At 37.8% G+C, this 25,831-nt stretch overlaps 1 long non-coding RNA gene across 3 annotated transcripts in view; it reads left to right on the top strand.

Annotated features, from left to right (window-relative positions):
- The window catches only part of LOC147584719 (uncharacterized), a 278,035-nt gene extending 259,629 nt beyond the window's left edge, over nucleotides 1-18,406 (top strand). For all 3 annotated transcript variants that reach the window (XR_015255904.1, XR_015255909.1, XR_015255914.1), the window contains one exon: nucleotides 17,911-18,406. This is a non-coding gene — a long non-coding RNA (uncharacterized LOC147584719). The remainder of the gene's footprint in view (nucleotides 1-17,910) is intronic.
- The last annotated feature ends 7,425 nt before the right edge of the window (nucleotides 18,407-25,831 follow it).

Here is a 25,831-nt window from a genome sequence, read left to right as displayed (position 1 = left end):
AGAATATTTTGAAGGCAGAAGGCATACTGAATTAAATCAGAGCCCAACCTAAGGTTGTAAGCCCAACCTAAGAATATTTCGAAGGCAGAGGGCATCCTGAATTAAATCAGAGCAGTAATGACCCACAGTGCTACCACTGTATTAAACTTCATAGACTTAACTACTCTCATAAGCATACTTGTGTACTAGCATCAACCTTACAATTCATTCTTATATAGGAGGATTAAAATATCCCATGGGTTATTATAATTAAAGAATAGTCATTTCTCTATAAAAGATATTTAAGAAATCATTGAATGTGGCATCAGATAGTTTCACAGACTTTGAAAGTGGACATAGGGGTGCCTGGGTAACTCCGTCTGTTGAACGTCCAACTTCAGCTTAGGTCATGATCTCACAGATCATGAGCTCAAGCCCCACATCGGGCTCTGTGCTGACAGCTCAGAGCCTGGAGCCTCCTTTGGATTCTGTTGTCTCCCTCTCTCTCTGCCTCTTCTCCACTCATGCTTTGTATTTCTCTGACTCTCAAAAATAAATAAACATTAAAAATAAAATTTTTAAGAATTAGAAATAATTTTTTCTCCACAAAGAAATGTAAATACTCCGAGTACACTTCAATAGTTAAGTTTGTAGGGAAGGAAAAATTATAGCAGAAAAGCATAATTATATGATTTTGGAACAATTCTACAATTTAGGAAGAAACAAAGTACACAGATTTGATGTTGGCCAATTTAGGAATGATAAACATACCAAGAAAAAATGTAGTCTTAGTGATTATGAATATTGGTTATTATTGACCTTGAGAAGGAATTAAAGAAAAACAAAAGCACATTATTTAACAATATAAAATGAAAAAAAAAAAAAAGAGAAGTGATAGGGCACCTGGGTGGCTCAGTTGGTTAAGCAACCGACTTTGGCTCAGGTCATGATCTCACAGTGAGTTCGAGCCCTGCATCAGGCTCTCTGCTGTCAGCAGAGTCTGGAGCCTGCTTCAGATTCTGTGTCTCCCTCTCTGCCACTCCCTCCCTCTCCCTCCCTCCCTCCCTCTCTCTCTCCCCCCTTCTCAAAAATAAAAATTTAAAAATTTAAAAAAGTGAGGGGTGATATAAGTACATATATGCACATATAATGTACATATAAGTACATTAGCAAATGAGAAATGCATTTTTTACATGAGATTAATGGTTATTTTAATACTAAATTTAGAAGTTATTTGAGAAAATGGAGGCATACTATCTTTAAGTATATTGCAGAAGGATAGTTGTAGCAACAATGGAGTAATTTTAAAAGCTCTGGAATGTTTTTCTCATGAAAATAATGGCAGTCAATAATTAAATAATGAAAAAATAAACCAGTAATTTTCAACTATGCAAAATGACAAGGAAATGTTCTGAGATTAGATACAGAGAATTACTGTAACAAGCTAGTATTGTAATAGAATAAGCAAAAAAAGTGGGAGCATTTATACAATTTTTTCCTCATTGATATTGATGAGGCTGTGCAAACTTTCAAGATCCAGATCAGTAAGGTATAAAATTTAGAAACAAAGACAATGACCTGCAGATAAAAATACATCTCCTATATATATACATGAGAGTACATTAATGTAATATGCTGTAACCAAGGTAGGCTGGAATATAAAATTTTATACATTTGGGAAAGTGTCAAATAGCTCAGACAGTATTTGTGTGCAGTATCAATTTATGGAATAGAAAGTTCAAGGAAGTAGGAATGAAGAATATGAATGAAGAGTTGAATGTGAACTGTAAGAGTGGTAACTTGGTATAATGGTTTATGTGTGGGAAACAGCACTATTTGCAAGTATTCAACAAGCGATGCAGGGCAGTATTCAAATTGAAATATATTGTGCGATATAGCTTATAATGTGTAAGCAATAGAAAGCACATTCATATTTGAAAAATCAGAGGCAGAGAGTTAACTTAATAAATAGGTTCTAGGGGAAAAGGCACCCTAGATGCCTTTAATATCTGTTAAATGATATTTGAATCATCAGACGTGAATTATTTACATGTGCCTCGAGTCTAATAGAACCTATATGGCAATTGATCTGTCCATTGAACAGTAACAACTATGGATCCAGTGTACATGTGCAGGCATACAGAAAAGAATTAAAAAGGGGGGGGGGGTTGGCTGTCTACAGTATTTCAATAGCCAGTTAGTCTAGGAGGCAGATGGTACATAGAAATGGTGAAAGTGACAATTCATTGTTAGTGCCAACATGGGGAAGAGCGTTGAATGCAGGCTCAGCAGCGAACACTGCCATGATTGGAGATCATCTACTGTAGGAGGTTGTCAACACCGGAGTAAGGATGTGGCAACAAGGAAAGCGATACTTACTTTCTATTCCTTAGCCCAAGTCAGTATAAATCATAGGAAAGAGGCAACAGGCTCAAATGAATTTGTTGAGCATACATCAAAGCTGAAACTAAATCTATTTTAGCTTCCAGTTTCACAGAACATACCCAGCACTAATGTAAATGGTATCAAGTTTTTAAGTAATTCTATTCCTAAGATGGGCTGAAGTCTTTCTGTACGTTTTTCTATCAAACAGATATTTGAGCCAATTGTGGGAAATTTCAGTGATAACAGGAGGAAATATTTGATATCTGTGGCACTAAATACTTTACAGATTTTTAGGAGTTAAATTCAAATAGTTTTATTTGTAATAATTCAGTAGGAAAATGCTCCTGTTACTTATTTTAGAATCTACCTTAAAATGCATTTTATGTAAGTAAAGGAAACAATTTTATCATGTATACATAAATGCGATTATTCCCCTCATGTTTAAATATTCACCGACTGACTATGTGTGTTTAGTTCTCAGTCCCAAAAGACCATTGGAAAAATATGAAATAGGATCAATGTAAAATCCAGAATGGGTGGAAGAGGACTCAAGAATTGAGAATTTTCTGGAATACACTAAGATAATTGAAATAAATTGTCACAAACACTCATTAGAGCTAGGAAATTTGACATCTTTATGGTTGAGAGGTGCCTGGATAGCTCAGTGAGTGAAACATCTTGATTTCCTCTCAGGTCATGATCTCACTCTGAGTTTGAGCCCTGCATTGAGCTCCATGTGGACAGTGAAGAGCCTGCTAGGGATTCCCGCTCTTTCTCTCTCTCTACCCCTCCCCTGTGCACACACACGTGTATTCTCTCTCTCTCAAACATTTTTTTAAATGTAAAAGAAAAAGCAATCTGTATGGTTGAAAGTGGCATCTTCAGAGAAAGAAAGAAATTTCCCTGGCAGAGCTTCATAACATTCACCATGTAAGTAAGAATAATGCTGGGGCTCCTGGGTGGCTCAGTCGGTTAAGTGCCCAACTTTGGCTCGGGTCATGATTTCACAGCTCGTGGGTTGGAGCCCCACGTCAGGCTCTGTGCTGACAGCTCAGAGCCTGGATCCTGCTTTGGATTCCATGTCTGCTTCTCTCTCCACCCCTCCCCAACTCTCTCAAAAATAAACATTAATATTTTTTTAAAGAAAGGAAAAAAAAAAAAAGGAGACCGTTACCAGCAAAGTGGATGCCCAGCAGTAATTTGAGTTGACTACACACACACACGCAAACACACATACACACACACACACACACACACACACACACGTGATGTAACAATTACTGGTATTTCCACTTGTCAAAGCTAGGGTTTGTTTACCACGATAACCACAAACATACAGCTCTAAGTAATTCAGAAATGCAAATCACAATCAAGAAAAATAAAGACATTTTGAAGAAAAAAATAAAAGCCAATCTAGCCATATATCCTTTAACAACTTTCATATTACATCAACATAAACACAGCTAACCACTTTTGTACAGATATTCATTCATCTACACAAACATGCATATATAGCTCCATGTGTACCCATACCCATATGTGAGCATATACATGTCCACATACACGCATCCTGACTTTAATGCATACTTGCACACCTGCACATCCATCCACATATTTATAATGTATACATACAGTACCTGTTCAGTACATATATCCCATAATCAGAACCTGCACACTGAGCCAGATATAGCATTCTTGAATGGAAGGACTCCATATTGTAATCATTCCAATTCTTTCCACAGGGAAATAATTTGAAACTATATAGTATTAGCCATGATCCATCATGAAAACCTATACTATATATTGAATATATTTAGATAAATTCACCATAAATAAATTAACCATAAAATGTTTTTAGAAAATAGTGAAGACTGAAAAAATGAACTAGATATTAAAACTAGTAATGCTAGAAAAAAAATAGTACCTTTAAAATACGAGAATAATAAGTGCCCAGTGGTTAAATCGAAAATTTACAATAGGATTTATCAGTAAAACAAAATTTCTTAGAGAATCATAAACTAGTCAAACCTTTGCAGAATTTGAGGAAAAAATGAGAAATGTAAAAGACAGTATAGGAGAAAGTAGAACGCATATATAAAGAATTCAAGGGATTAAGAAAACTTCTAAAGTTTACATTTAATATCACAACAATCAACCTAGTGAATTACAGAAATTTTAAAATATTACATATATACTTTTATCTAAGTTTTTAAAATATATTTTATCTTAAGACTTCATTTTCTTAATTTCTAAAAATAACCCATTGTTTTCTAGCAGTTCATTTATGGCTACTGTGATCAGTTACATCTTTTTTCTACATAGAATGTAAAAATGATGCTTTTAGGCTTATATAATTTGAAATAAAACTTGTTTAAATTGAAAAACTTGCCTAAATCACATTAAGCAACCCATTCCCACCCCCACCCCCCAGACTGCCTTTAAAGAGTATTCATCCCCATATATACCTTAGTCCTTGTTTTAAATTTCTGTTAATTCACTTAATAAAATTTTCTGTCTGTAGGCTAATTCCCTATTCCTTCAAATGCTGTAATTTTATATTTTGTTTGAATATAGCACAGGACTCCTTGCTTTTAAATTTATTCTTCATATGAAATTTAAAATGAACTTCTCAGTATTTTTTCACCTCTGTGATAATTCTTAGTTGACTTGTTTCTAGTTTAATATGTAGTCATCAACTTTATATGGATTTACTCATCCAGGCATAGGTTATGTATCTCCACATCTCCCACTTCTCTACATGGACTGTAAAATCACATGAACTACTTATTTTTGTCCTTTTTCATGAACTATCAGATTACAACAGTAAAGAGGACATTGCTAGTGTGTTAAAGGACTTCAATGAAAATGACTAATATTTCTTAACTAAGCACGATTTTTATCAGATTTCTTTTAGATACCTGTTACCTAATATGGAAAATATACTTGTTTTCATTTTCATTTCAAGTTTTATTAAAAAAAGGAAATATGAAAAACTTCTAGCATCTATCTGAATGATAATATGATTTCCTCCTTACTTTTCTCATTATCGTGGGTTACACTTATTCACCTTGAGTTACCCTGCATGTATTGGTAAATTCCACTTGTGCAAAATGTACTCTTTAATTGATTCAATATTGAATTTATTAAGGCATATTTGGAAAAATGTACATTTATGGGATTCTTTAATTTTCTCCATGTAATTGATTATACTGTTTTTAAGGTTTATTTTATTTATTTTGAGAGACAAAGCAAACAGGGGAGGGGCAGAGAGATAGAGGGAGAGAAAGAATTAGAAGCAGGCTCCACACTGTCAGCACAGAGCCCAGAACAGGCCAGATCCCACAAACCATGAGATCATGACCTAAGAGCTGAAATCAAGAGTCTGTCGCTCAACCCACTGAGCCACCCAGGCACTCCAGTAACTCATTACTTTTGATTAACATCTCTCAAACATAAATAATATAAAAACTATCCTCATTTCTCTCTTTTTTTAATAATAAGCTAAATCATGAGTTTTATTTTGGTATTTATATAAATGATTGATAGAATTTCCTTAAACACACTGAACATCTATGGAAATTTTTTTTAAATATAAAATAAAGTTTCAGAGAGCTAGATCATACTTGAGACAAAGAACTTGCTTTATGCTTTTAAGATTTTCTACTCCCAGCAAGTAACATAGTATATGACTCAAAATTTTTTTTTTTAATTTTAATGTTTATTTTTGAGTGAGAGACAGAACATGAGTGGGGGAGGGGCAGAGAAAGAGGGAGACACATAATGTGAAGCAGTTTCCAGGCTCTGAGCTGTCAGCACAGAGCCCAACCCAGGGTTTGAACTCATGAACTGCGAGAGCATGACCTGAGCTGAAGTTGGATGCTTAACTGACTTACCCACTCAGGTGTATCCACTCAAAAATTTTTGTAGAATAAATACTCAATGGGGCACCTGAGTGGCTCAGTCGGTTAAGCATCTGACTTTGGCTCAGGTCATGATCTCGTGGTTCTTGAGTTGGAGCCCATGTTGGGCTCTGGGCTGACAGCTCAGAGCCTGGAGCCTGCTTTGGATTCTGTCTCCTCTCTGCCTCTCCCCAACTCACACTCTGTCTCTCTCTTGCTATCTCTGAACAATAAATAAACACTAAAAAAAATTTTCTAAGAATACTAATTTAATTAATTTAGTTTTTGAAGTATATATAATTCTCCCCAATGTATCAGAAAGTAAAATTAAATTGCCATATGTTTTTATTGAACAAGAAACAATTGGAAAGAAAACTCACTTTCACTAAGTTCTGGCATACATAAACTAGAACTTCTAAGTGTAACAATGGGAAACAAATTGCCTGCCAAGGAAACAACAGGCAATGAAAAATCTATGTGGTCCTGCCTGCAGCTCTGAGCCTCATTTCCAGACAGCTGTTACTAGAAGATCTTTTAATGAGTCCCTTTTGTAAAAGTATAAGGTGAAAAGCCAACCAAAAACATGATGAAAATGAATCACAGGCATATTAGTAGGATATGATGGAGGAAGTATTACAAATTAACGATAACATTTCCACAACTGCATGGACAGTAACTATCAAATCAGATCATTTCATTCAATATAAAGTGATAAGATGTTTTTAATACTTGTAAAACTAGGTGTAAGGTATTTATAAGGTTCATAGCTATGGTTAAATAAATTCAGAATCACAGTGAGGACTCCCAGTTTTCTTTTTTCACTAATGGGGAAATGGTTTCAAAGCGATGTTATTTATATATATTCCAACTCTTTTAGGAGATAGACATTTCATTCCTAAATTTAATCCCAAATTAAAAAAAATGTTGTATTTCTTAACATTGTTAATAATGGAGGTGGTATGCCTTACCCAATTTCAGGAAAACACATACAAATCATTTATGTCATCAATGTGTGTGTTTTGTTGGCTCAGTTGATTGGAATTTAGTGTTAATGACAATCAGATCATAGATCTAGTTATGTTGCAAGCCAGCTTGTCCATTTTCTTGATCATATAGCACACTTACAAAACATGGACCTATTTTCAAAGATCCACTAGTATTCATAAGAGATCATAAAATAGGTCCAAACAATTCCAACTCTACCAGGAAAAAAAAAAGTCATAATTTATTGATGGTGCATGAAGAACCTTTTTCTGCAAAGTATTAGACAGCATTTATTGTTATGCAATACCACCTTTTACACTTATCATATACTTTTTGGGACAAATGAATTAAAGAAAAAAAAGGCCTCACTTCCTCCAAGAAGGCATTTTTAAGAAAATAGATTGGTCTTTAAATTTGACTATTTAAGGAATTGAGTTAAAAATCACTTAACATAATTAAAACATAGAACCTGATTAAAGGAGGTTGAAAAATTTTCATTCAATTTTCAAAGAATATTTTTGATTGAAGTCATGGAGTTATAGTTGAGACACTTTTGAGAAAGCATGGAAAAACAAAACTATTTCACTTGTCTGGTTGTCAATTTATTCCCAAATTAAAATTTGATCCACACTATTTTCCTATTATTCTACTCAGTATTTAGACCAATGACATTGTTTCTTAAGGGCTTCTAAAATTCGGTTTCCTGAAGAATGATTCATAAGCTTTTCCAGTCTGTGAACCATAACGTTTGATGCAATTGCCTCTAATATAATTCACCCAACATTACTGAGAAGAACGTCACAGTTTCTGATGAGCTTCTGGAGAATCTTCATATGATAATGGGAGAATTAATGATTCTTAAACTATCAAGAAGAGAATCATAGGGAGCAGGCTTCAGAGTAGTAAGAACCGAATAATTCTCTGAGAGAACCAAGAAACAGGTAAGTAGTAGCAATGGAAATAATAGTTTCGTAGACTTCTGATCTATCTTGATTATCTCACTTATAGGAAAAGGATTGAGGGGTGTGTGTGTGTGTGTGTGTGTGTGTGTGTGTGTGTGTGTGTGTGTTGGGGGGAATGATTTCTGTGTAAACCACCCTTTCCAAATGCACTAAACCAGCAACAACAAAAACATATTTTGCTTAACATAGTAGGAATTACAGGCATGGCAATTAGATGCTGTTGGATCTATACACTTACACATCTTGTCAAAAAGTGTTTTTTATTTCAAGCATTTTCCTCAATATCATTGCATGCCTCATTTCTTGTAGTTTAGACCACTGACGAAAATCTTAGAAGGGCAAGACTATTAGGCTCTGGAATGTCAAATGTTGACTGTTGCTTCCCAAGCGTGGCCTAGAAAGTATTACGAGTTCCCAGCTTTAATGGATTCTCTGGATAGAGTAATATTAATCTCAGCAGTAATCAGCAATGTTTGTATATTTTAAGAAATTTAAGAATCTACTTTTTAATCAGATTTCCATATGTGCTTTCCCTTGTTCCATTTATCTATTACACTGTGTTGTTTCTATCATCTCTAAAAACTTAGAATTAAATTTTATTTTAGGTTTACGAATTTCTATTTCACCATGTTATATTACTTCTTGCCAACTTCTCAAACTATTGGATTTAGCAACTTTTTGAAGCATACATACGGGTTTAGTATGCAAATCCTATTAAGATGTAATAGTTTAAAAACAGATTAATCTGTATCGTATTCTTTACCAATTAATTCCAATGTCTAAAAAGAAATCACAGAACATAGCATGTTATCAGGGGTCTTTTAGGACTACTATGCCAAAATTTATGGAGATTTATAAGAAGTGTTTCTAAAATATTGTCAAGAAATACTTATTTTTTTGTTGCTAGCATAATTTTACAAAATTCCAATTACGTTTCTTTTATATGTCCATTTTAGTTTTTCTGTTTCATAAGCAGTCATTTTGTAAGTACTTTTAAAAGTGCATATTAATTAAATTATTACACCTATAGCTCATTGAAAATAGGTGCTCATACTATTTAAAATACTGAGAGTCTGTGATACAGCCACTCTGAAAACAGTATGGAGGTTCCTCAAAAAATTAAATATAGGTTTACCCTATGACCCAGCAATTGCACTACTAGGTATTTATCCAAAGGATATAGAAGTGCTGATTCAAAGGGGCACATGCACCCCAATGTTTATAGCAGCACTATGGACAATAGCCAAAGTATGGACAGAGTCCAAACGTCTGTAGCCTGATGAATGGGTAAAGATGTGGTGTGTGTGTATATATATATACATATGTGTGTGTATGTATGTATATATATATACATATGTACATATATATATGTACATATATATGTACATATATATACATACATGTATATGTATACATATACATATGTATATATATATATACACATTCACATACACAATGAAGTATTAATTGGTGATGAAAGGGAATGAAATCTTGCAATTTGCAACAACGTGGATGGAATTAGAGTGTACTATGCTAAGCAAAATAAGTCAGGGAAAGACCGATATCATAGGACATTACTCATGTGGAATTTAAGATAGAAAAAAGATGGACTTAAGGGGATCAAAAATAAGATAAAAACAAAGAAGGAGACAAACCATAAGAGGCTCTTGAATACAGAGAACAAGCAGAGGGTTGCTGGCAGCGTGTGGGTGGGGCGATGGGCTAAGGGGCTACAAGGGGCATTAAGGAGGACACTTGTTGAGATAAGCACTGGGTGGTAATGTAAGTGATGAATCTATTCCTGAAATTATTGTACTATATGTTAAGTAACTTGGATTTAAATAAATAAATAAATAAATAAATAAATAAATAAATAAATAAAATAATTTAAGAAATACTGAGAGTTTGGAGACTATTTTGTAGCAAATTCAGCAATTGGTTAAATTGACTGTTAAATAGTTTTAGCACAATAGCTTATAATAAATGTAACATCTTTGTTGATATTTAAGGAGATCAGATCTCAACTATGGAAATCAGGCATCTTTACAATATGGCCCAATCAGTTTTTGAAATTAGAGTCAGGATTGAAATATTGTTGCTTCACAGATCAATTGGCCTAAATCTTTGCTATCACAAAGATTTTTTTTCATCAATTGCATTGGTGAATCCTCATTTGACATTATGCATTTTATAAATATTGAATCAAATCTGTCCAGCCGAATTTTATTACACATATTACAAAACCAGCTTAAGCACAGAGTAATAATGACACTCAAGGGAAACAATGTCCAAAACCTAATTATTAATAGTTTTGCGTGACATTTTCTTTGTCTTGTGTGACATTGTTTTTTTCCCCCCTGCCTCCTCTGACTCTTGCCTATCACAAATATAATTGAGATAGTAAAAGATAGAAGATCTATGCTTATGGAAGAATAAGGCTAACCCCTCAGGGAAGGAAGGCCTGAAATACTGAGATCAAAACTTTGAAAAATAGAGGTGAAGTAAGCTTATTGATTATATATTATACATGCATTGCTCCAGATGACAAATATTGCTATGTGGTTTACTTATAATTTTATTTCCGAGTCATACAGAGTTTTATGTCTAGTATATTTTTTAAACCTGTGTTGATCAAGATCTTTAATTTTTCTTTATGATTTGGAATGTCTATGAGTCTGGCTACTTGTCAATAGTTTTACAACTATATTTTAAACTGTATTTATCACTATGCCAAAGCCATTCGTCCCTCATTTCCTCTACCCACACATCTTGACTTTTTTTTAAAAAGTTGATTCCAAGCTATTTTTTTCCTTTTTCATAATATTGCTTACAAAATCCTTTTGAATATGAACTTTTTGTTATAAACATTGCAGTGCCTGTATTCCTTTGAATTAGTATTTTTGCATTCCTTGGGTAAATACCTATAAGTGCAATTGCTGGATCATAGGATAGTCCTACTTATAACTTTTTTGAGTTGTAATGGTTTTCCAGAGTGGCTGCACCAGTTTTTGTTAACACCAACAGTACAAAAGGGTTCCGCTTTATCTGCATCCTCGCCAGCACCTGTTTCTTGTGCTGTTGATTTTAGCCATTCTGACAGGTGCGAGGTGATATCTCATTGTAGTTTTGATTTGTATGTCCCTGATGATCAGTGATGTCGAGCATCTTTTCATGTGTGTGTTAGCATCTGTATGTCGTCTTTGAAAGAATATCTTTTTGGGTCTTCTGATAATTTTTTAACTGTATTCTTTGTGTTTTGGCAAGTATTAAATTTCTTAAATTCTTTCTATATTTTGGATACTATCCCTTTGTCAGGTTATTTGCAGGTATCTTCCCCCATTCTCAAGGGTGCCTTTTAGTTTTGTTGATTGTTTCCTTCACTACGCAGAAGCTTTTTATTTTGATGTAATCCCAATAGTTTATTTTTGCCTTTGTTTCCCTTGCCTCAGGAGACCAATCTAGAAAGCTGCTGCTGTGGCTAATGTCAAAGAGGTTACTGCCTGTGTTCTCCTCTAGGATTTTTATGGTTTTTTAGGTCTGACATTTAGGTCTTTCATCCATTTTGAATTTATTTTTGTGTATGGTACAAGAATGTGGTCCAGTTTCATTTTTCTGCATGTTGCTGTCCAGTTTTTCCAACACCATTTGTTAAAGAGGTTGTCTTTTTTTCCATTGGATATTCTTCCCTGGTTTGTTGAAGATTAATTGACTATATAGTTGAGAGTTCATATCAAATGTGGTTCACATTCATCTCTTGATTATAGATTTTATATTTTCAGTTCTCATACCCATTTATCACTTCTCACAGAATATTTGCTCAGTTTAATTTCTATTTGAACATACCATGCAATCTATCCTATTTTAAATTGCACAGCTAGTTGGGGCACCTACGTGGCTTAGTCAGTTAAGTGTCCGACTTTGGCTCAGGTCATATCTAACTTTTTTGATTCAAGCCCTGTGTTGAGCTCTGTGCTGACATCTTGGAGTCTGGAGGCTGCTTCGGATTCTGTGTCTCCCTCTCTCTCTGTCACCCCCTCCCCCACACACGCCCTGTCTCTGTCTCAAAAATAAACAAGCATTAAGAAATAAAAATAAATTACACAGCTAGATAACTAAAAATTGATAGTCACAAAGTTATTTTCAAGTTGGGGACATTATTTTTTTTTCACTGAACCTCATTGTGATTTAAGGTGAAGTACAGTTTATACACACACACACACACACACACACACACACACACACATATACATATGTGCCACACACATATATACCTAAACTTGTTTCTCTATTCTTAATTACCTGGGATATATATAATTTATTTGAAAATAATAAGTCTACTAAAAGATTTTGGTAAATGCTGGCAGATAAAGAATGCTATTTTCTTCCTAAAATATTAATATAGCCAATGTATCATCAAGCAAGTTTGTTCTCTATGCATTTTTTCATGCAGCAAAATTTATTTTGAAATTATGTATGCTTAAATTGTTTTTTTTTCCAGTGTAACTTTTATGGCTTTTAATGTAAATGTTTTTCACTATCTGCCTTTTATGACTGTAGATGAAACTTAAAAGGAGTCATGTTGAGTACTTTTTCAGTACATACGTTTGTTTCAACATTTTAAAATTTTATTTGTCAAATACTTTTTCTTCTCAAAATTTGCTATAGTATTTTTGGTATAAGAGTTAGTAATCTACAATATTTATATATGAAAATAAATTGAATACCTTCTATTTTATATCCTATAAATAATTTAAGAACTATTTCTCATGTAGCTTGTTATATTTATTCCTCTGAATAGGTCATCAATAAAATCAATATCTAAAGTCTTAGCACATCAACTATCACACCGGCTTCTTTTCTAGTGCCCTTTCCTTCTTGTTATTTCAGAGTTTACAGAGTGTTTTGCAATTAAAATCATGATTGGTTTCTTTCTTACATTTGTTCTACTACACAAGTCATGAACACTTAACCTGTGAGAAGAATGCCTTGTATATAAATAATTACTGATAAATAAAATCTAACTATTTGTATTTCCTTACATAATATATTCCAAGTTCCATTTTTTTTGTTATTCTTGAATTCTCTTAATATCTTTTATGTTTTTATAATTATAGTGCATGCTTTCTCTCTCTCTAGGACTTATAAATCATCGATAAAGTTTTTAAAAATGAAATTCATCAGGTTAATGGTGTACATTACATCACAAGTGGAAAAGCAATATATTAGAACACAGGAGATAGGCGCTCTACCTCCTAATCTTGAATCTAGAGAGATTTAGCTGCCATTTCTTGACCGAGTCTTGCAATGCAGCTTGCAATATTCTTATAAACAAAATGCAAATGTTACACTAGGTAATGTCTAAGCCAGCTCGTTCAATAGTTGTTTTCTATATCCTATTCTAAAACATTTATGACTTCAGTGATTCAATAAGATAACAGAGTTCAACAGGTATCCTAGAAACAAGAGAAATGTAGTTTTTCTATAGTAACAAAAACATGAAGCTTCTAAGTTTTACATTTAGTACACAGCTTACTGTAAGCTAAATTACAGAGTTCTACCATGGGAGCTCATGCTTGAGGAGTACTAACAAGGAACAGTTCTTAGCTATAGAGCATGCTATAGTTAAAGGTGGTGACTTTATTAGATCAGGTAGGTCAGTTCTAAAGCAAGAGGTTACCAGGAAAATTCAGGGAGATTAAGGAATAACACTGAAGATATTATAGGTGGATCCTTGAATCTCTGAGGCATTTTTTATAAATATCAAGAGGATTTTTTTTTTTTTTTTTTTTTTAAGGTGGTAGGGGCGCCTGGGTGGCTCAGTTGCTTAAGCGTCCAACTTCGGCTCAGGTCATAATCTCACAGTTTCTGAGTTCAAGCCCTGTGTGGGAATTTGCACTGACAGCACAGAGCCCGGAGCCTACTTCTGATTCTGTCTCCCTTTCTTTCTCTTTCCCTCCCTCACTTGTGCACACTCTCACTCTCTCTCTCAAAAATAAATGAACATTTTTTTTAAAAGTCCCAAGGTGAGAAACAGTTAAATATACAAGAGCTATCAATTTTTTAACACTCCGTCATCTAATAGGTCATTAAGCTTAGTGCAATTGAGCAAATATTTTTTAATACCTGTACAAAGCCTTGCATTACAGTAGGTGGGTATTTGGAATATTTGAATTATGCATAAATATTACAATGAGAGGCAAGCTAATATAGAGGTCAGGGACCCAGATTTGGAGGCAAATTGGATTCAGTTCCAGCTCTGCCCTCATTACCTCTGTGACCTTAGGTAACTATTTTCCTCATCTTTAAAGTAGGCATAATACTAATGCCTACCTCATAGGGTTGCTCTGACCATCAAGTGAGTTAAAATGGATGTAAAGTATTAACAACACTTCTGTCAATAAGATTTTTAAAGCCTTAGCTAGCATTATCATTATACATGATCCTTACTTCTCTTTTGGACTTATTTACCATTTAATTGAAGATGGATATATATATTATAAAAGTGTTGTTAAATGTGTATACATAAGCAAGCTCTTTTAGGCCTAAGTTGTACCTCAAGTTCAAAGACTCAATGAGTCAAATCGCTAACTTTAAATTATTCCTAATTTTATATTTTCTTACATTTTAAGCACAAACTGCTCTTTATTACTTAGTATTATTTCCTTTGAGTGTATAGTTTAAAAAAGTATTGTTCAATGTATAACCATTAAATAACTTTGTTTTTTCAACTCTGTCCATTTCATTGCTTTAAGATCACATCTTGTCACTGTAGCATGCATAGGCAATAATGTTTGGCTCATCAGGTATTCTCCAAGGAGGCAAAAGAGCTCAATTTATCTATGAATCACTGTTCTATATAGAGCAAGAATCCAAGCCAAATACTCTACGACCTTAACATCAATTCACAGTAACTGAAAATGTTTTAATCACAACTCGAATTACCTTTTATAAACTAAGTAGAATTAGCAATATAACGCTGCCATCGTTCTCTACATATTAATGTGAAATTTCTATGGAAAACAAGTAGCAATGCAATTTACTAAGGGGATCCTGAAAACATATTAAACAGAAATTGTATACCAACCCACCCCTCCACTATATACACAACATCAAGAGCTTATAGTAACTAACATATGCCTTACGTTTTATATTCCACAATTCTATTTAATCTTATTAGACCCTGAAACCACCTGTGGAATAGGAATTAGTATTGTAATTCCCATTTTACTTAACAAGTCTATGATCTAAATTATTTGGATTTGTCAGTGGCCATACATCTGGCAACTGCAAAACCTTAACCCAATTTTTTGACACCACTTTGAATCTCTCTACTCTATCTCAACCTTGGCAACAATCAGAATCATTTGATGAGCTTTAGGAAGAAAAATATCCTGGTTTGTCCCACTTCCAGTTAGTTGAAATTGAATCTGAGCACAGACCTGGGGTACTGATAGTAAAAAAAAAAAAATAGCAATTAACCATCTTTCTAATTCTAATGTGACGGTCAGTTTTGAAAAGCAATATGCTTACAGTTAGATTTGTTTTCAATAAACCTGGCTGAAAGAATGCCGACGGGAAGGGGGGAAAGCACATGCTAATGTATAAAACAAACTTCTAACCCACACTCATGTATCCCCAGCATAACGCATAGGTAAGAACTCTGTCACGAGTGGGAAAGAAGAACCAAAGAAACATTTGCACCATGAGGAGAGCAGCCAGATGTGTGTCCCTAGGACCACAGCAGGGTAGTGGTTGTACTTAGTAAAGAAAACAATTGTTCTTTCCCAAACTGAGACATTCTCCTTAAATAGTTCATTTCTGTCATCATTCCTTGGGAGTTTTGATTTTCCCATCACTTGCTCTTTCTATTCTACCTGGTTATTTCCATTACTCTTTCATGTTTCTTCGCAGTTTTTCAAATGCATTCCTTGGTTTCATTTTAGGACATCAGCTTGTCCATGTTTAAAATGCTCTGTAAATAATCTTGGAATCTTAGGGGCAAACACGCAATAGCAGTCTAATCAGTCAGCCACAGAACACAGAGCTGTGTGAGGACACTGTATTTGGAGTGTTAATAAGAGCCGTGAGTACTCATTCGCCCAGACTGGTTGTCCAGCTGAAATAGAGACAGGTAATCCATTCTGCCAAGGCTACCCTGAGCACTATCCCATTGCTGGCCAATAAAACATGTGCTTTCTCTATCCAGAATGCATTGTTTATACTCATCTACGTGTTTGTACAAATACCTTGATCTAGCATAGCCTGAGTGCTATGAGGCATATTTGCTTTGAGGCATATTAGAAATGCAAATCTTAAGGGCTATCTCTTCCTATTCTTTACTTGGGGGTTTCAGTCTTTCCTGGATGTGCTTGTATCAATTAACTTTTAGCAGCTAAGAAAACCTTTGCTGATTATTGTGGGGAAAAAGCAGAATACTTCAACTAGGTATGTCATCTATTCGAAGTTTAGTAGGTCAGTAATATTTGAAGTGCAAGCTTTTTTGCACTTTACTGAAGTTCCAAAGTTGCAACAAAGAAAGTTGTCTGGTTTTAGTTAGTAAATACTATCACTAACAATACCTAAAACAATTCTGTTTCTGTGGAATTGGCTAGAATTTATTGCTTATTGAGGAAAAAAGTCATCTGTATTTTGATTTTTTTCCATACAATCATGTCTTTAAAAAAAAAAAAAAGTACTTAAAGGATGATCAAGATCTTCTGGGTTTTTAATTTTATTTCAAAATGAAGTTTCCTTTTAAAATGTGTTTTATGGGGGCACCTGCGTGGCTCAGTCGGCTAAGCATTTGACTTTGGCTCAGGTCATGATCTCACGGTTCCTGAGTTCAAGCCCCGAGTAGGGCTCTGTGCTGACAGCTTGGAGCCGGGAGCCTGTTTCAAGTTCTATTTCTCCCTCTCTCTGCCCCTCCCTCTTTCATACTCTGCCCGTCTCTCTCGCTCTCAAAAATAAATAAACACTAAAAAATAAATCAATAAATCAAAATGTTTTATGCTTGAAGGATTTTGGTTATTTGTTTCATTTTGTTGTGCTTTTTTGATGCTGTTGTTTGCCTGTACTGTTCTCTTGCCCTAAATTAATTTTCATTACATTTACATCCGGGAATATTATTTTGATTGATTTTCTAAGCTTTACCTCATACAGCCCTTATTGAAGACTTGATATAGTGATGTTGAATTAACAGTATAAAATGCTTAGAGAAGACAATTGGGAGGAAAAAAAATGACTTTTAAGCACAAGAATGGTGCACTCTCTATGCTTAATTGAATATTCAATCCTGAATCCTATAGTAAGTATATCATAACAGAAAGCCAAGAGGCATTTTTAAAAAATAAATCACAGGGGCGCCTGGGTGGCTCAGTCGGTTGAGCGTCCGACTTCAGCTCAGGTCACGATCTCGTGGTCCGTGAGTTCCAGCCCCGCGTCGGGCTCTGGGCTGATGGCTCAGAGCCTGGAGCTTGCTTCCGATTCTGTGTCTCCCTCTCTCTCTGCCCCTCCCCCGTTCATACTGTGTCTCTCTCTGTCTCAAAAATAAATAAATGTTAAAAAAAATTTTTTTTTAAATAAATTGCATTAGTGACCCGCTAAATGCCATATGGGCCTTGAAGGATGTACATGTGGACATGAAGTTGACTAAACAAAGATTCGGGAATTATTTCTGAAGCACCTTATCTTTGTCATTACAGGTTATGATACAGCAACATGAAGAGTCTGGAAAGAACAGTATTGAACTTCCATTTATGGAAAAATTTGTACTGTTTCCATACAAGTGGATTGAATTTAGAAGCACACAGTTCATGGTCATCATGTTATGATTATATGATTAACTGCTTATGAAATCTTCTACAAGTGAAAATAAGTATACTGTATACAGAATACATTTCCAATATGGAATGTTAGAAATTAATCCTGTTTCTGTTCACAGCAGAAGATTCCCCATTTTCTAAAAATTTTACCCATAGTGTAACTCAAATATTATTTAGCAAATAATTTATGTAGCTCTCACCTCTATCAGTAAATATCGGATTCTGATTTCAGTGGAATTTCTGCCTAGGGAAGGAGTGCAGAATAGACCCCCGTTAACGCAGCCTTTTACTGATGACAAATCTGTACCCTGTGGTTTCCTAAGGCTCAATTTTTTACCTTGTTTGCTTCACATGGAAGACAAAGATACAGGTTTAAAAATTTCATTTTCCATAATTTTTAATAGTTTTCTCCTCACATTACAAATATAGAAATTGTAAAAGCATCTGTCATCTGTCAAATAGAATTTGATGTTCTATATTCAAAGACCAGCGTGGAGAGTGGTCACCCTACCCTGCCATTGGTTAGGCATGGTACAGTACGTGGACAGTACTGAAGAAAATTTTCTGTGTTACACGGAGTTAAGATAATACAACATATGGAATTTTTCCTTGAATATTAGTCATTACATTTTCAAACCTCTGATTTTCAGCCAAGATATACGCTAATGATTAGCACATTTTTATCCGTGGGCGACATTATCTATGATCCACAAACTATGTGCACATCTTGGAGCCTTAGGTTATAATTTACAAAGTTTACATGTACTAAAATGTGGGTAAGCCAAATTATTAGCTGAATCTGAATTTAAGTCATATTTAAAACAGGGTTGAAGCCAAGTTCCAGCTTTATGAAGGGATAGTTCAAAACTAGTGTTTAATGAATCCCCTATTTCAATTTCCGACATTCAAAGGTTATCTTGTTATGACAGCAATTCGGGCAGTTAGCATTGATTTTTTTTTTTCAGGTTGATCTAATTACATGCTGATGTTTCACAGTTCTATATGCCATCTTTTATTAAAATTTAAAAATTTAGTGAGAAATGCTGCTTCCTGGGGCTGCCATAACAGACCATGTAACACTATATAAGTTCATCTATTCATGGCTCTGGAGTCTAGAAGTCTGATGTCAAGATACTGGTAGGGTCATGCTTTTGCTCACAGCTCTAGGGCAGCTGTATTCCTTCCTTACCTCTTCTAGCTTCTGGTATTGACTGGTAATCCCTAGCATTCCTTGGCTTGTAGATGCATCTACCTAGACAGATGGCCATTTTCTTCCTGTGTCTTCCCATAGTCTATCTAAATTGCCCCTTTTTTGTAAGGGTGCCAGTTATTTTCGATCAGAGCCTACTCTAATGGCTTCATTTGGATTACCTCCCTAAGGGTTTTTTTTCCAAATATGGTCACATTCTGAGTTACTGGAGATTAAGATTTCAACAGACCTTTTTTGGGGGGTGGGGGGGAGGGATACAATTAAACATATAATAGATGCCTAAATGAGTAAGAAAAAACAATGTATTAATTCTCCTTGACAAATTGAGCCGCGCAGGTACCCCAAATTTGGCAATAGAGAATTATTTTTTTTATTCCAAGCTCTATTATCTTTTCTTTTGGGTAACTGTCACCCCAAGTATGTAAAATTTAGTGCTTCTGTTAAACTGAATCTTCAGTGATCTTTTTGGTGTTATTCATATCAAAAAACTGGTTTTACCTGGCACTAGGTTTTACCTTTGAATGAGTAGAAGAGAGTCATTTTCCCCCTGAGTAGACTAGGAGAGGGTAAGAACACCATGAAAACACTCCTTAAAAATGACATAGACGCGGGGTACCTGAGGAGCTCAGCTGGTTAAGCATCCAACTCCTGATTTCAGCTCAGATCACGTCTTGTGGTTCAGGAGTTTGAGACCCACATGGGGCTCTCAGCTGACAGCATGGAGCCTGCTTGGGATTCTTTCTCTGCCTCTCCACTTCTTTTCTCTCTCTGTCCGTCTTGCTCGCTCTCACCCTCTCGCTCCCTCTCTCTGTCTCACCCTCTCGCTCCCTGTCTCCCTCTCTGTCTCACCCTCTCGCTCCCTGTCTCCCTCTCTGTCTCACCCTCTCGCTCCCTGTCTCTCTGTCTCACCCTCTCGCTCCCTGTCTCTCTGTCTCACCCTCTCGCTCCCTCTCTCTCTCTCTGTCTCACCCTCTCGCTCCCTCTCTCTCTCTCTCTGTCTCACCCTCTCGCTCCCTCTCTCTCTCTCTCTGTCTCACCCTCTCGCTCTCTGTCTCTCCCTCCCTCTGTCTCACCCTCTCGCTCTCTGTCTCTCCCTCCCTCTGTCTCACCCTCTCGCTCTCTGTCTCTCCCTCTCGCTCCCTCTCGCTGTCTCTCCCTCCCTCTGTCTCACCCTCTCGCTCTCTGTCTCTCCCTCTCGCTCCCTCTCGCTCCCTCTCTCTCTCTCTGTCCGTCTTGCTCGCTCTCACCCTCTCGCTCCCTCTCTCTGTCTCACCCTCTCGCTCCCTGTCTCCCTCTCTGTCTCACCCTCTCGCTCCCTGTCTCCCTCTCTGTCTCACCCTCTCGCTCCCTGTCTCTCTGTCTCACCCTCTCGCTCCCTGTCTCTCTGTCTCACCCTCTCGCTCCCTCTCTCTCTCTCTGTCTCACCCTCTCGCTCCCTCTCTCTCTCTCTCTGTCTCACCCTCTCGCTCCCTCTCTCTCTCTCTCTGTCTCACCCTCTCGCTCCCTCTCTCTCTCTCTCTGTCTCACCCTCTCGCTCTCTGTCTCTCCCTCCCTCTGTCTCACCCTCTCGCTCTCTGTCTCTCCCTCCCTCTGTCTCACCCTCTCGCTCTCTGTCTCTCCCTCCCTCTGTCTCACCCTCTCGCTCTCTGTCTCTCCCTCCCTCTGTCTCACCCTCTCGCTCTCTGTCTCTCCCTCCCTCTGTCTCACCCTCTCGCTCTCTGTCTCTCCCTCCCTCTGTCTCACCCTCTCGCTCTCTGTCTCTCCCTCCCTCTGTCTCACCCTCTGGCTCCCTCTCTCTCTCTCTGTCTCACCCTCTGGCTCCCTCTCTCTCTCTCTGTCTCACCCTCTGGCTCCCTCTCTCTCTCTCTGTCTCACCCTCTCGCTCCCTCTCTCTCTCCCTCTGTCTCACCCTCTCGCTCCCTCTCTCTCTCCCTCTGTCTCTCCCTCCCTGAGGGAGAGGGTACCTGAGGAGCTCAGCTGGTTAAGCATCCAACTCCTGATTTCAGCTCAGATCACGTCTTGTGGTTCAGGAGTTTGAGACCCACATGGGGCTCTCAGCTGACAGCATGGAGCCTGCTTGGGATTCTTTCTCTGCCTCTCCACTTCTTTTCTCTCTCTGTCCGTCTTGCTCGCTCTCACCCTCTCGCTCCCTCTCTCTGTCTCACCCTCTCGCTCCCTGTCTCCCTCTCTGTCTCACCCTCTCGCTCCCTGTCTCCCTCTCTGTCTCACCCTCTCGCTCCCTGTCTCTCTGTCTCACCCTCTCGCTCCCTGTCTCTCTGTCTCACCCTCTCGCTCCCTCTCTCTCTCTCTGTCTCACCCTCTCGCTCCCTCTCTCTCTCTCTCTGTCTCACCCTCTCGCTCCCTCTCTCTCTCTCTCTGTCTCACCCTCTCGCTCTCTGTCTCTCCCTCCCTCTGTCTCACCCTCTCGCTCTCTGTCTCACCCTCTCGCTCTCTGTCTCTCCCTCCCTCTGTCTCACCCTCTCGCTCTCTGTCTCTCCCTCCCTCTGTCTCACCCTCTCGCTCCCTCTGTCTCTCCCTCCCTCTGTCTCACCCTCTCGCTCCCTCTGTCTCTCTCTGTCTCACCCTCTCGCTCCCTCTCTCTGTCTCTCTCTGTCTCACCCTCTCGCTCCCTCTCTCTCTCTCTGTCTCACCCTCTCGCTCCCTCTCTCTCTCTCTGTCTCACCCTCTCGCTCCCTCTCTCTCTCTCTGTCTCACCCTCTCGCTCCCTCTCTCTCTCTCTCTGTCTCACCCTCTCGCTCCCTCTCTCTCTCTCTCTGTCTCACCCTCTCGCTCTCTGTCTCTCCCTCCCTCTGTCTCTCCCTCCCTCTGTCTCACCCTCTCGCTCCCTCTCTCTGTCTCTCTCTGTCTCACCCTCTCGCTCCCTCTCTCTGTCTCTCTCTGTCTCACCCTCTCGCTCCCTCTCTCTCTCTCTCTGTCTCACCCTCTGGCTCCTTCTCTCTCTCTGTCTCACCCTCTCGCTCCCTCTCTCTCTCTCTGTCTCACCCTCTCGCTCCCTCTCTCTCTGTCTCACCCTCTGGCTCCCTCTCTCTCTGTCTCACCCTCTCGCTCCCTCTCTCTCTCTCTGTCTCACCCTCTCGCTCCCTCTGTCTCTCTCTGTCTCACCCTCTCGCTCCCTCTCTCTCTCTCTCTGTCTCACCCTCTCGCTCCCTCTCTCTCTCTCTCTGTCTCACCCTCTCGCTCCCTCTCTCTCTCTCTCTGTCTCACCCTCTCGCTCTCTGTCTCTCCCTCCCTCTGTCTCACCCTCTCGCTCTCTGTCTCTGTCTCTCTCTGTCTCACCCTCTCGCTCCCTCTCTCTGTCTCTCTCTGTCTCACCCTCTCGCTCCCTCTCTCTGTCTCTCTCTGTCTCACCCTCTCGCTCTCTCTCTCTCTGTCTCACCCTCTCGCTCCCTCTCTCTCTCTCTGTCTCACCCTCTCGCTCCCTCTGTCTCTCTCTGTCTCACCCTCTCGCTCCCTCTCTCTCTCTGTCTCTCCCTCCCTCTGTCTCTCCCTCCCTCTGTCTCACCCTCTCGCTCTCTGTCTCTCCCTCCCTGTCTCTCCCTCCCTCTGTCTCTCCCTCCCTCTGTCTCTCCCTCCCTCTGTCTCTCCCTCCCTCTGTCTCTCTGTCTCTCTCTGTCTCTCTGTCTCTCTCTGTCTCTCTGTCTCTGTCTCTCACTCTCACTCTGTCTCTCACTCTCACTCTGTCTCTCACTCTGTCTCTCACTCTGTCTCTCACTCTCTCTGTCTCTCACTCTCTCTCTGTCTCTCTCTCTCTGTCTCTCTCTCTCTGTCTCTCTCTCTCTCTGTCTCTCTCTCTCTCTCTCTCTGTCTCTCTCTCTCTCTCTCTCTGTCTCTCTCTCTCTCTGTCTCTCTCTCTCTCTGTCTCTCTCTCTCTCTGTCTCTCTCTCTCTCTCTCTCTGTCTCTCTCTCTCTCTCTCTCTGTCTCACCCTCTCGCTCTCTGTCTCACCCTCTCGCTCTCTGTCTCACCCTCTCGCTCTCTGTCTCTCCCTCCCTCTGTCTCACCCTCTCGCTCTCTGTCTCTCCCTCCCTCTGTCTCTCCCTCCCTCTGTCTCTCCCTCCCTCTGTCTCTCCCTCCCTCTGTCTCTCCCTCCCTCTGTCTCTCTGTCTCTCTCTGTCTCTCTGTCTCTCTCTGTCTCTCACTCTCTCTCTGTCTCTCACTCTCTCTCTGTCTCTCACTCTGTCTCTCACTCTCTCTGTCTCTCACTCTCTCTGTCTCTCTCTCTCTCTGTCTCTCTCTCTCTCTGTCTCTCTCTCTCTCTGTCTCTCTCTCTGTCTCTCTCTCAAAATAAATACACTTAAAAAGATGATAGACACATGCCTCTGTCTAATGGGGATGAGAAGGCCATACAGCTGGAGGAGACACACAGGCCATGGCAGAAAGGAGGAATCAGTCTGAATTTATAAAAATGAAAGGCATAAACATGCTTGTTTCAAACTCCGTAACTTTTCAGGAGTAGGTATCATTTACACATTTTACTGTCTGCATTCCTTTTGATGCTTAATATTTTTAGTCTTCATTAATCCAGAAAAATAAAGCATTAAACTGAGTAAAATGTATGCAAAATTGATAGTATAAAAAGGAAAAAGTAAAGGCCTAGTAGACCACAGCACAGTTACTGAGAAAAATTGCAAAAATTGGGATTCAATTGAAGTACCCTTTCCAATATAGGACTGTGTTCATGCTATTGCCAAAAAAAGCACCTAAGCTTGCCAGAAAGGACATTTATTAGGACCCTACAGTGTACTGCAAGATCTGGGGTGAATATAGATCAGATTTCGCATCCCAAATTTAGAAGTTCACATGCCGGCAATCAGACATGTCTAAAGACAAATAAGCACACTGTAGTTGTGAGAAATTCTCGATTTGATAGATGAAAAACCTGTTGTTGCTTTAAATACTGATGTAATAGTTATCACAGATCCAGTTATAAATAACCAGTAAAAAGTGTCTCAAACTAAATAACGTATGATCTGCAGATGCTAGGCTTCAACAATACAGTTCTTTTATCTTATTGGAGAACTAAAGCTCATTCCAACTACAAAAACAAAAATGGCCTTTGGAGCATAAAAAGGTTTTTCTGATGGTCACAGTCATTTTGGTGTTAGCCTTGTATGTACCACGCAGTCCTCTAAGGATATTGCTTACATTGCCAATTTAGGGCTTCTTTAATGCCTTCTACTGTAACTGTATGAATTTACACTTTAAAGTTGCTTATCAAAGTATTTCCTTTTGACCACTTTACATTATTGTTCTCTAGTTATCACACTGACAGATATCTAGAGATTGTTATAGTTATTGTGGAAATATCTAAGTCCAAAGATTTATCTTTTGCAATATAATAATGGAAAGTTGTTCCAGGTCTTGAGGAGGGAAAGAAAGGGGGGAAAAAAGCACTATATAAAGTTGTTCAACATATTAATGTTATAATATGTGGAAAAAGTCACATTGTGACCCAATCTGTCAGAGTCTCATTGGTTTCCAGATTGCATCAAGACTGATTTTTTAGTGCTTTATATAGCCTCATCTTTCCTTACTTATTGCCATATGTTTTCTACCTCCTCACTTTTAATCAGTCTCACAACACTGTCTAAACAATCAAAATTTAAATTGTTTCATAACTATTCAAGCATAGAGCTTTTTATGCTCCCTAACTATGAAATTCTCTGTGATTATTTCTAGTAAGGACACGTGCCTTTCCTTTGAAAAAATAACTTCCTGTAAGTTATGCTTTTGATTTTTTTCATCTAAATTAAATTGATGTATTTTGATAGTTGGCACATATTGATTTGCTATCAAATTATATCTCTATGATGTGCAACACTTTATATAAACTGTTTCTTATAAACTGATATACAAGCATCACTCTACTTTGCAGTTTATTTTATGAGACTACTAAATAAATCACTACAAAAGGAGAATATTTTTAAAGCAAAAAAAACCTAGTTTAAAAAAGCCCAGTAGAGACATATGGAAGAGAACAGGGAAATAAACAGACAAAATAATCTCAACTGATTCTTTCTATGTTCTGAAGTAGGTATATGGAAATATTGCTAGCATAATATAAGCAACACAACAGTTGGTCAAACAATTTCAGAATTCTTTTGACTCTATCTATAGTACTTTTTGGCACTGAGTACTCATCTCAACATCCCTTTATGTGTATGTAGAATACAATAGAATAGAATATAGAATATGGGGTACATGGATATATATGCCCTCAATGTACTAGGTCTCACAGGTTCCTAGAACAATTAGTGTGAGCATTTAAGAACATTGCATTTTAGAGACAGGCTTTAGTGATGAAAAGGAAAAGCTGTGTCCCAATATGAGGATATAGTTAAAGGATACAGTTTTGTAACTGATAGAAGTGACCAAAAAGTGAGCAGGGTGTTCATTACAAGGGGCTCTGGATCAGTCCTGGGAAGTTTCTCAAGGCAGAAAGCTTGGGCAATGATCTAACTCACCTCATTGTTTACTGTTTCTAAGAATCCCTGACCTCCATTGTTTGATGTCTAGGATCTCGAAAACTAATGTTTAAATTGATTGTTCTTATTCCTCCTTCTTGATTGAT

This window comes from Puma concolor, chromosome A1 (genome assembly GCF_028749965.1).
Source record: "Puma concolor isolate L17-30 chromosome A1, mPumCon1.1.hap2, whole genome shotgun sequence".
In the NCBI taxonomy this organism is placed as follows: domain Eukaryota; kingdom Metazoa; phylum Chordata; class Mammalia; order Carnivora; family Felidae; genus Puma; species Puma concolor.
This window is presented reverse-complemented; position numbering and strand designations above follow the sequence as displayed.